Below are 12,858 nucleotides of genomic sequence, written 5' to 3' on the forward strand. Positions count from 1 at the left end.
AAGTTTCAGGATATAAAATAAACTGAGCTAAAAGTGAACCATGCGATTCCTGAAACCCCCCCCCCCTCCCCCACTTGGTAACACTAATCTGGACTGTCTGCACTATTGAAAGTCACATTTTTTGCATTATGAATACTGTGAATATTATTTATGTATCTTTGTATTTATTGTGCGACAGAGTATTTAGAGGTGGTTTGGGAGGAATTGTTAGAGCAGGTTGCACTCAAATATTTTAAAACACAGAATATTTGCAGGACTTTTGCAGAGTGCTTTTTGAAAAGAAAGCAACAAAGTTGCAGAATACAGTTTGCCTGGAAGAGCGTGTGATTTTTGCAGGCAGACAGAACAGCTTTGTTCTCAGAGAGGGAGGGAGTGAGAGAGTCACAGAAATCAGTTCCAGAGGGACAAGCTGGCAAACTTTGGAAGGCTGCCTGGTCAAAGGAGAAGACTGGCGGTGTGAAAGGTGACCTGAAAGAAAGAGGATCATCTGGAGAACCCTGAAGGGGGCAAGTTTCATCAGCAAGACTGATTAAGAAGGAATCAGTCGCGGTTGTCCTGGAACAAAAGGAAACTCTCTCTGAAAACCAGCAAGAACCTTCCTGAGTGGTAATCATTTGCCTGTTAAGCACCAAAGACTGGTGAACTTTGTTAATGCTAACCTCTGTGCACAGTAGAAGAATGGCCTACAACCAGTGAGATTGGACTGAGATCCAAAGAACTTTTCTAATCTTAAATATACATTACACACACCTGCGCTTAGTATTAGAGGGGGGATTAAGTGGGTTAGATAGGTTAACTAATAAGTTAAAGTTTATTTCTGTATTCTTGTCCAAATATAATTAAAAACTATTTTTGTTTAAATGACCCTGTGTTGTGGTGCAGATCCATTGCTGCTGGTTTTGGGGGTCCTCTGGACTCCGTAACAATTGTCCCTTTTCATTTAAATCAATTAGTTAACAATTATAGCTTTTCTTTACAAATCCTTACTTGGCTGCAGCAAATAAGAATTTTGGGCCTATGTAAATTGCACAATGTGTAGGATAATAAACACATCATCATCAGTGGGCGGAAAATGGTCAATTCGTCCAGCCTAATTACCTCTGACTCTAGCACCACTTAACCAGAACCACTTTGGATTCTCTTTAGTCCAACCTTTCCTCTTGCCCCGTCCCCGCCCACCCCATCCTCACCTACCTTCGACGTGTGCTGTGTGGGTGATGTTCCTTCTATTAAAAGGTGGCTCAAACTCTATGCGCCATTCCAAATGATACCCACAGTCACATTCAACTTCAGTTGCACTTCAGTTGGTTCCTTCAGTAACTGGTACCTTTTCCCGAATGGAATGCTCGATGCATTCAAGGCAATCCACTCGACTGTCATCCCAATCTCTTTGAGCATCCATCCTCCCTACCAACGGCTAGCATCCAGTGGCTGCTGAGTCTACCTTCGACAAAATGCAGTTACCTGCCTAGGCTACTCTGACAGCCGCTCTCAAACCTGCAACCTCCAGAATCACCAACACCTGCAGGTTCACCTCCATGCTGTTCACCATCCTGACTTGGGCAAATCTAGTGCTGCTCCATGGGGGTTTAAACTAGATTTCAGGGGATGGGAACCAGAGTAGTAGAGGAGTGGAGGAGGGAAAGGATGATGTAAAAATTGTATGCACTGTTAGGTTGTATGTGGTGGAAATATTCTCAGGTGCATCTATTTCAACGCAAGGAGTATTGTAGGAAAGGCAGACGAGCTTAGAGGGTGGATTGACATGTGGAATTATGACCATTAGTGAAACTTGGTTGCAGGAGGGGCAGGAATGGCAGCTCAATGTTCTGCCGGGCTTCCATTGCTTCAGACGTTATAGAACTGGGAGTGGGGGTGGGGTGGAATTAAAGGGGGAGGAGTGACAATGTGCATCAGGGAAAATATCACAGCTGTGCTCAGGCAGGAAGGACTGTGACTATATGGGTGGAGCTGAAGATCGGCAAAGGTGTGACCACACCCATGGGGTTGTGTTACAGACCACTTAATAGTCAACAAGAATTGGAGAAAAAAAAACCTGTAGAGAGATAGCAGACTGCTGCAGGAAACATAAAATTGTGATAGTAAGAGATTTTAACTTTCAATATATTGTCTGGGACTCCCATACTGTAAAAAGGGCTGGACGGCTTCTGGAAAGTTTTCTAAATCAACATATAGAGGTAGCAACTAGAGAGAGGGCAATACTGGATATCCTATTTGGGAACAATACAGGACAGGTAACAGAAGTACATGTACGGGAGCATTTTGGGTCCAGTGATCATAATGTCATTAGTTTCAAGTTAATTATGGAGAAGGATAGGTCTGGGCCTCAGGTTTAGATTCTAAATTGGAGAAAGGCCAATTTTGAGGAAATGAAAAAGGATCTAGAATGCGTGGATTGGGATAGGTTGTTTTAGGGCAAGGATATGCGAGGTAAGTGGTGGACCTTCAAAGGTCAAATTTTGAGAGTACAGAGTTTGTATGTTCCTGTCAGGATCAAAGAAAATGTTTGGAGGCATAGGGAACCTTGGTTTTCGAGGGATATTGGGAATCTGGTTCAGAAGACGAGAGAGGTGTATAACAGGTATAGGCAAGAAGGAGCAAATGAGATATTTGAGGAGTATAAAAAATGCAAGAAAAGAAATAAATCAGAATGGCTAAAAGAAGACATGAGGTTGCTTTGGCAGACAATGTTGAAAATGTCCTTAGCCACAGGTGTTGGGCAGGAGGGTTGGGGGGTAGCTCACGTTGTTCTATTGTTTAATAAAGGGTCTATAAGTAACCCTGGAAATTATAGGCCAGTGAGCCTGTCATCAGTAGCAGGTAAATTATTGGAAGGTTTTCTAAGACATCGGATATGCAATTATGTGAATAGCCAGGGAGTGAATAGAGTGCATGGTAGATCGTGTTTAACCAATCTTATAGAGTTTTTCCAAAGAGATTACTAAGAAAGTTGATGAAGGAAAGGACATGGATGCTGTCTACATATACTTTAGTAAGGCCTTTGACAATACCCCACATGGGAAATTAGTCAAAAAGGTTCAGACATTCAGTATTCATGGTGAAGTAGTAAAGTGGATTCAACAATGGTTGGACAGAAGAAGCCAGAGAGTGGTAGTGGATGATTGCCTCTCAGACTGGAGGCCTGTGACTAGTGGTGGGCCTCAGGGATCGGTCCTGGGACCATTGTTGTTTGTCATCTGTATCAATGATGTAGCTGATAATATGGTAAATTGGATCATCAAGTTTGCAGAAGACACTAAGATTGGATACGTTGTGGACAGCGAAGAAGTTTTTCAAAGCTTGCAGAGGGATCTAGACCAGCTGGAAAAATAGGCTGAAAAATGGCAGATGGAATTAAATGCAAACAAATGTGAGGTGTGGCATTTTGAGCAACTAACCAAGAAAGAACATACACGGTGAATGGTAGGGCACTGAGGAGTGTGGTAGAAGAGAGATACATAATTCCATGAATGTGGCGTCACAATTGGATAGGGTTGTAAAGAGAGCTTTTGGCATATTGGCCTTCATAAATCAAAGTATTGAGTACAGGAGCTGGGATGTTATGGTAAAGTTGTACAAGACATTGGTGAGGCCAAATTTGGAGGATCGTGTGCAGTTTTGGTCACCTAACTACAGGAAAGATCTCAATAAGAGAGAAAGAGTGCAGAGATTTACTGGGATGTTGCCTGGACTTCAAGAACTGGGTTACAGGGAAAGGTTAAACAGGTTAGGACTTTATTACCTGGAGTGTAGAAGAATAAGGGGAGCTTTGAAAGAGGTTTTTAAAATTATGAGGGGAGAAACAGAATAAATGTAAATAGGCTTTTTCCACTGAGAGTAGGTGAAATACAAACCAAAGGACATGGGTTAAGGGTGAAAGGGGAAATGTTTAGGGGGAACATGAGAGGGAACTTTTTCACACACACACACACACACACACACACACACACACACAGAGTGGTGGGGGTGTGGAATGAGCTGCTAGCTGAGGTGGTGAATGCGGGCTCAATTTTAACATTTGAGAAGAATTTGGACAGGTACATGGCTGGGAGAGGTCGGGAGGGCCAAGGACTGGGTGCAGGTCAGTGGGAATGGGCAGGAAAAGGGTTTGGCACAAACTAGAAGGGGATGTTTCTGTGCTGAAATGTTCTATGGCTCGATGGAAATTAACTGTGTTGCTAGATCTTTGTTGTCTCTGGGTATCAACCTAGGTCTTGTTGCCCAAAGGCAGGGTGTGAGAGCAGCTGCACCAGAAGGACTTCATGTAGCTCCCGTTGTCTTACCATAAGAAGGAAATCATGAAATTGGGAAGTGATTACCAAGGATCTTATCGGGACTGGAGAGATTAAGTTACAAGGACAGGCTGGATAGGCTGGGACTGTTTTCCCTGGATGAGTGGCTTCATAGAAGGATATAAAATTATGAGGCCATAAATTAAATAGAGGAGTCTAAATTTTAAAGAGCACAGGTTTAAAGGGAGAGGAAAGGGAAGCTGAGGGACACCTTATCACAGAGAGATGGTGGTGTGTATGTGGATCAAGATGCCAAGGGAAGCTATTCAGGTGGGGACCATAACAATATTTAAAAGACATTTAGCTGGGTACAGTACATGGATGGGAAAGGTTGTGGGATAAGAGCCAAATGCAGGCAAATGAAGCCAGTTCAATCAAAACAACTTGGTCAGCATGGAGAAATCGGGTCGAAGGGCCTGATCCCATGCAATTAGATGAGTGAAGTGTTTTTTTAGTGATCTACCTCATGAATGGTCAGGTCCTAAAGTACTGAGGCACGTGCGAATGCCAACTGTCATTAGTAGCCCCTTTTAAACTGCACCACCTGGGTCTCCCTCCTGGGGCTTGGGTGCAATTACTGGTGTGGTTCTGGAAGCACCTTTTAAATTGCAGGGGGATCGACCCATTAAATCACCAACCCGGCGATTTAAAGGGGATCCCGCCTCTGCAATGGTGTGCCACAAACTCATCGGAAATACTGCCGGATGTTCGGATGCTGGCTGCCCAGTGATGCACGCAAGCAAGTGCTGACGTCACCGGAATAAGCGGGTCAGCCATTTTCCTGTTCAAATCACCTGTGGATGGAACCTAGGTAAGTTTAACTGGGTTCCCTGACTACCTCTGAGGTAAGTCAGGGACCCAATTGGATTCCGATGGGGTTGTCCGGGTCGGATCCTTTCTAACTGCCACATAATTGTGGTGCTAAGCAAGCAAGTTGCCCGGTTAACTCAATTTTAAATGATAGTTTGAAAGGGCCAAGTCAGAGCACAGGATAAAACAGCAAGGAAGTTATGGTTGAGGTTTATAAACCAGTGGCGAGACCACATCTGGAAAGCTGGGTGCAATGCTGGTTGCCAGTATGGAAGACTTGATTGAAGTGGAGAGGGGCAAATGAGATTCACCAGGATTGTGCCTATGATGGAGCAGTTCAGTGATGAGGAGAGACCAGACGGGCTGGATTTATTTTCCTCTGAGCAGAGCAGAGTGAGGGGAGACCAGGCGGAGGTGTAGATATGACAGAAAGTAAGAGAGCTCCCTCCCCATCCCTCAAAACAGAGGTATTGCTCACCAGTGGGTGTGGGCCAGGGAGAAAGGGAGGAGGGTTAGAGGGTGTAGTGGCTTCTAATGGCAGTGCCACCAAAAGGAGAGCCGTCCACACAGAACGAGGTGAACCAGTAACTGAACTGTATTTTGAATTCCTCGCACTGCTCGAGGAGACCGCCCACTTCCTGTAAGGGGCGCACTGGCCTTGGGAAGTGAAGTCAGCGCGTCGCCGCGTCCCTCCCTGTTTGGTGGCACTCAACACGCAAGTGGCGCTGTCCCCCCCGGGCAACACGTGCTGCCAACCGTGGGCTTCTCCTCGGATGAATGGCCTAGCAATTCGGCCCGTCTAACCGAGCAGTCGCTCAGCCTGCTACAAGGGGTTGCGGGGGAAAATTGTTTCTGCCAGGGGATGGCGGAAATCTGAACACACTGTCTGAGGAGTTGGCAGGGGGTGGGGGTGGTGGGGGGCATGGTGGTAGAGGCAGAGACTCTCACAACATTTAATAAACACACATCACAGTCCACCTTCAATCTGCAGCTGTTGAGGCAGGTCCTCAGGGGGAGAAGCAAAGAGGTCCTTGTCCTTTAGAACACCACCCAGATCAAATTGGGTCTCTGGAGCCGTGAGGAAGCAGATTCATTAGCTGCAGTATTATGTCACAGCGAGAGCAATGTGTTTTGGGTGTTAGGAAGACAGAGCGAGATATCTCTGTCCTTCATACCTTGAAGACGGAGTCAGGCCCAAAACATTAATTGTTTTTTGTTACCTCCGATGGGCACTGCGAACCTGCTGGGTTCCTCCAGCATTTTCTTTTGTGTTTTTACGACAATCACTGCATCTGCAGGCTTTCATGTTTCACTCCTGAGTTCTAATAAACGAGGGTTCAAGAGGTGCAGGAAGAGGGTTCCTGTTCAATTGGTGACTAAGAGTTACCCATGACAGAAAAGTGGAAGTCATTGCCATGAGGATAGCCAGAGCTTGGAGGGGAACTTCCTCCAATGTCGCAATTTTGATGAACTCATGACCACAATGCTGTCACTCGATGCGGCCAGGATGACTTTCTGCTTCTCACAAGAGAAAGGGAGTTCTAAAGCTGGAGATTTAAAGAGAAAGGTGAAAGATATAAAAAGAACCTGAGGGGGACATTCTTCATACAGATACATAAATTATGGTGGGGGTGTGTGTGGAATGAACTGCCAGAGGAAATGAGATGCTTAAAAGACATTTAGTCAGGTGCATGGGTAGGAAAGGGAAATTTTTGAGGAATATGGGCCAAATATGGGCCTAGATTGGTCAGAATGGACACATTGGGATGAATGGCCTGGAGAACTCTATGATCCTATGACCATGATGGCCATTATCTTGATCCTATGATGGCCATTATCTTGCTGGGGACCCATGCGCACAGAAGCGTTGGGGCGATGCGGTGCAGGTGGGAATTGAAATTAACTGTTCTAATTAGTCGAGCTCTTCATCAGTTGTAAGAGAATCTGACAGGTCAGAAATGGAAACAAGGATAGACTATTTCATTACGATGTAGTATCCAGTACCAGAGAGAGTTAATGCTGTCAGCCAACCCTTCCAAGGTATGATTTAAAATGTCAGACAGGTCACTCCATGGAATACTTCTCTGGGTTCCTGCACGACCTGGTAGATGAGTGAACTACCCGAAGGAAAATCCAGTAGTCCCACCCTCTTCCCAGCCGGAACGCTCTCCATTGATGTGTGCAGATGTGGCACTTGGCACTGCATGATGGAACTGTTCCAGATACTGCAGCTGGAATGTAACCCTCCTCCCTACAATCCCATTTCCTGAAGACTAAGGTTTGTTCAAGAAGTCATAACTGAAGAACCATTCCCATTCTGGACACTGGACCTGAGCCTTTTACCCGAGAGTTCAGGAGAGGAAAACATGGGACACAGTCAGGTAGAGTCTTATGGCTCGAAGTGGAGTTCATTCTATTGGAAAAGAACAATGAAACACTAGAAATACACAATTTAGCCTGAATTTCCTGACACTTTTAATAGAATCATCTGTATGATTGGAGAACAGGATCCAGGGTAGAATCCTAAGGGATTCAAAATGTTATCTTGACCATATCTGACAACAGCTGTGTGAAGCAGGACTCTCTCTCTCTCTCTCTCTCTCTCCCCCCCCCCCACCTCTCTCTCTCTCTCTCTCTCTCTCTCTCTCTCTGGGTCCATAGTCTTGGCTGTATCCTACATTTTCAGCTGTGTTATGACATCATGAATGTTTCTGTGATCAGAGGATCTCAACATGAAGCTAAGATGGATCGTGCAATCAGTGCTTCTGGCTAAGCGTGACTGGGAATGCTTCAGAACTACATCTCCGCCAGGTTTGAGAATTGGAATGCCCAGGAACACAGAAGATTGCCCTAGTAGCAAACTTAGCCAGGTCCTTCACAGGTTTTAATTTCCCATCCATAAAGTAGCCAATGTCATAAAGGGCCCCACCCCCTCCCCATCACTCTGATCACAACCTCTTCTCAGTGCCACCACAGAGTCCTGAAAACCAGCATAAGAAGTTTGTTTCCATCAGTGATCAGTCTCTTGAACCTCCTTTTGTTACATTAATCAAGTACTGCTCTAGCACCGCAAAAGGGCTGTTTGCACCTTTACAAGCCACTTTTTTTTGCACTCAAATAACTAGAGTCCCTTTCACACACACATCCCACTAAATTGGCTGTTCAGTGTCTTGGGATAGGAATGGGGTCTGGCTTTTCACACTTGACCACTCCTAACTGGAATAGTGAATGCTTTCACACTTGTAAAGCACAGTACAGTATGAGCCCTTCACCCCCTGTTGTTGTTGTGCAACCTATATAAACCTTTATAAAGGACTGTGGGAAACTGCGAGCAATAAATAGTAACAGCAGACAATCTTTATACAGCACGAGAAAGTTTGTAGCGCTATAGCGCACAATTTATACAGTGTGGGAAAGTTTGTAAAAGCAATGGCGAACCTGCCCTCCCAGAATGCTATGCGAAGAGAAAGGACTGTATGCATGGCTGCAAGAATGAAGCATTCATGGAGGGGGTTTCTCTGCCACATAGCATTCTGGGAAGCCAGGTTCCAAGGTCTTTATAAATTGTATGCCATTGCGCTACCAATTTTTCCATGCTGTTTAAAAATTGTCCACTATTGCTATTTATTTCCTCTCTCTTTCTCTCCTGCTGTGACTTTCCCATGGCAAAGTTCATACATTCATTTTCATCTTTTCTTCCTTCACGTTCCTTCGCTCACGCAAAAACATGGGTCAATTCAATCCCACAATGTAATTGCCCATTTCACACTTGCCGGATTGCAATGTTGGTGTCTGCAAACGCAGCGGATTGTACTAGGGGTCGAGGCCGTCAATCACCTGTGTGAGATTACATCATCTGACGCCGGTGTTGAGCTGATTTTGCTTTCACACGAGACACTTTAAAGGGCAAATGACCGGTAATTCCTGGGACCACTTGCAAGTGTGGAAAAGGGCTTAGGATAATTTATTATCGATCTCTCTTTTGTATTTTTAATTCTCTTTTATGTATATTATTTTCCATGAAGTACCTGTTTGGCTGCAACAAGTAAGAATTATGTACTGTCATCTACTGGATCCTAGTGTAAATGATATCCCTTTGCCCTTTTTAAGGTTTATCCTTGCTCTTTTTTTTAGTCTGTGTCCAAGGCAGACTCAAAATGGCCCTAGATGGTGATCAGTCTGCGGACCGATCTCGTGTCCAAACAGAAGACGGCGTCCAAATCTTTTATAGTAATGGGAGTTCCAGTCGATATATGTGTGGTGGTACACCACCGGCCTATTGCAAGGGGCAACCTCTCCTGCAGGAGAGTAAGGGGACAGGACAACACCTGGCCGGCTGCCAATCAGTCAGCCTGAGTGGATCAAGCCCCACCCGATCGGGTGTCAATCACCCTCCGGGATATAAGCCTGCGCCGGCCTCCCGAGGCCTCACATAGAGTTGCTGCAGCCACAGCCAGTCTGGCTCTGTGGAGGTTTTTGTGGATTGAAATCTTGTTCAGTCTTTACCTTGTGTGTGTCTGATTCTGTCTAACAGCGCACTACAATATGGTAAGTTAAAGTTGTCACATTTGTGGCACGAAATGTGAAGTTAATAAAACATTAAACACAAGTTTTATCAGGTAAACTTCTCCGTTGTCTTTATTTTCCGGTTTCCTTTGTTCTCCTGCTTGTGTTCTTATCTCTCTCTCATACCACGTGACTTCCGGTACATCTCATACATATTCATTATCATGACATCCCTCCTTTAATCAGAAATAAACTTTACCTTCACTTACCAATATCCCTCGGAAACATACAAACATCGTAACTAATGGTAATACTATAACTCAACTACATAAAATTTACTTCCTACAGCATTCATACATGCACTTTATGATATAAAATTAAAATACTGTCCCAAAGTTCTTATTAAAACTATGGCACAAAGTCTTCGTATCGTTTGGGCGCTTTCCGGTTTCGTTTCGGCCTGCCTGCGATATTGTCGTCGCTTCTCGGTTGTTCACTCTCAGCGTCGAAAATACTGCTCGCCACGGCTTCGGGTGTTTCTGGCGCTCTAGTCACTTCATCAGGAGTGCTGGTAACTGCCTCTGGAACATCATCAGGTCTCTCAGTTTCAGCATCTCGTATTGGCCTTTCAACCTCATCGCTCGATGTATCTCTGGACTGGTACCTTTTTACACCTGATACATTTCTCTTATACAGGACTCCAGTCAGAGACTTGACTGTCACCATACTGCCACTTCTGGATACGACAGTATAGGGTTGATGGTAATAAGGTGTGTCTAGCTTACCACCAGTTTCATGCCTCACTAGAACATTATCTCCTGGCATGATGTCTGAGTACTTGGCTCCACGTTTCGAATCTGTGTACAGCTTTGCTGCACCTTTCTTTTCAGCATCGTGTTCCCTCATCTCCTGGTCGTCTCGGATTTCCTTTATTTCTGGCATTTTTGTGCGGATTTTTCTCCCAAAAAATGCTTCTGCAGGACTTTTTCCAGTGGTTGCATGAGGCGTTGCTCGATAGACAGCCACATAAGATAGCAATGCTTCTCGCCAATTTTGTCCTTCTGCGTGTGCAATCCTCAATCGTTTTTCAATGGACTGATTTTGTCTCTCTACTTCTCCATTGGCTTGCGGCCATTTCGGAGTTACTTTATGATGGTGGATACCTGTGGTCCTCATGTATTCCGCAAATGTCTCTGAAATGAATTGTGGACCATTGTCAGAGTATAATGTAACAGGTAATCCATATCTTGCGAATATCTCTGCTAATGCTTGTATTGTTTTTTCAGTGGTTGTGGACTTCAACACCACGTACTCATAGTATCTGCTGTAGTAATCTATCACTACCATAATTGATTTACCCGTCGGTAAAGGTCCAAGAAAATCAACAGCTACGTCGATCCATGGTCCTGTCGGGAGTTGCGTACTCCGGATCGGTTCTGGCGGATTACTCCTACTTGTGATTTGACATCCATGACAAGTTTTAACAAATTTCTCTGCGTCCTTATCACAACTTGGCCACCATACCTTGGTTCTGAGGTTTTGCTTGGTACCAACAATACCTAGGTGTCCTTCATGCGCTAAGGATACGATCTTCGGTCTCAATCTTTGCGGAATCACCAATCTGCAACCTCTTAATACACACTGTCCGATGCAACAAAGTTCGTCTCTAATGGGAATGTAAGCCTTGTGAGTACACTTGTCCCATTGTCCACTCTGTATGCATTCTCTTACTTCCATGAGTTCTGGATCACGTTCGGATTCTCTCTCTACTTCCTTCGTAGTCACAGCTTTCAGTGTCGCACAAAAATTAACCAATCCTAGGAAACTCCTCACCTCTGTTGCATTCTGAGGTGCACGTGCCTCTGCAATAGCTTTCACCTTGGCCTCTGCAGGGTTTAGTCCTTCCCGTGTAAGTCTGTGTCCCATGAAGTCCATTTCTGACACACCGAACTGGCACTTGTTTCCATTCACGGTAAGGCCTGCCTCCTGTAGTCTAGATAGTACACGCCTCAACCGTTTGTCATGCCCTTCCTTCGTTGGTGCATGAACTATGATGTCGTCAGAAATGTTGGCAACTCCAGGAATGCCTCGAATCACTCGATGGATTTCATACTGGTAGATCTCCGAAGCTGCATTAATTCCAAATGATAGTCTCTTGTAACGATACAATCCACAGTGAGTCACAAATGTAGTTACATCTCGGGAACCTGGATCCAGCTCTAATTGATAATAGCCCCATTTCAGATCAATTTTTGAGAATACCTTGCTGGTAGTTAGTTCTTGAAGTATTTCCTCCACTGTTGGTATAGGGTGTCATTCTCTATTTATAGCTTCATTGGCCATTCTCATGTCAACACATAGTCTTATGTCACCCTTTGGTTTGGTCACAATCACTACTGGGCTGACTCATTGCGTCGAATGTTCCACCGGTTCAATAATGTCTTGTTCGATCAATTCTTTAATTTTGGCTTCGACTTTCCCACGAAGTCCAAACGGAGTTTGGCGCATTGGTTGTGCCTTGGGTTTGACCGTTTCATCTACCGCTAGCTTCAATTGTCGACCTTTCAGCTTTCCTACTCCTTGGAAGACTGCGGGGAATTCTTGCTTCATATCCTCGTATGACTGAATTGAATTGACACAAGCTCCAATATGAAGTATTGCCAGGTCTTGCGCTGTGCTTCTACTCAACAATGGTTCTCCCCTCTCTTCTATGACCATAAACTCTGCTTCGGTGTACTTATCTCCAGCTTCAACAGTTGCAGTAAAACATCCAATGGTCTGCAATGGCTTGGTTGCTGTGTATGGATACAGTTTCTTGGAACACTTCTTTGAGGTACAGATGATCTTTTTCCTTTTCAACTTCTCCCATAAATGTTGATCAATCACATTACTGTCACTGCCTGAGTCTACAATGACCTGAACTGTCACTCCACCAATGATCACTGGGACCTTCTCATGATGTACTTCATTCAACGTAAATTGGTAACAACTCTGTTCCTCCTGGGTATCATCATCGTCACCGTCTATCTGGCGAATGGTATCTTTCTTTCCAGGATACTTTCCTTTCCCCCAGGCTTTGCCTTTGGAAGTTGTACTCTTCCTCTTCTGGTCTGCATTGGACTTGCTTTTGCACTTCTTTGCAAAGTGGTCCTTACCTCCACACTTTCTGCAAACTTTGCCTTTGGCCGGGAAATATGGGTCTTTTCCAAAGTGATCTCGGTTTCCACAT

The 12,858-nt window shown here is 44.7% G+C and overlaps 1 protein-coding gene across 4 annotated transcripts in view; it reads right to left on the reverse strand.

Moving 5' to 3' along the window:
• Nucleotides 1-12,858, reverse strand: part of LOC138741424 (tumor protein p53-inducible protein 11-like) — a 110,176-nt gene that overhangs the window by 66,042 nt on the left and 31,276 nt on the right. The window lies entirely within an intron of this gene.

This window comes from Narcine bancroftii, chromosome 1, assembly GCF_036971445.1.
Source record: "Narcine bancroftii isolate sNarBan1 chromosome 1, sNarBan1.hap1, whole genome shotgun sequence".
In the NCBI taxonomy this organism is placed as follows: domain Eukaryota; kingdom Metazoa; phylum Chordata; class Chondrichthyes; order Torpediniformes; family Narcinidae; genus Narcine; species Narcine bancroftii.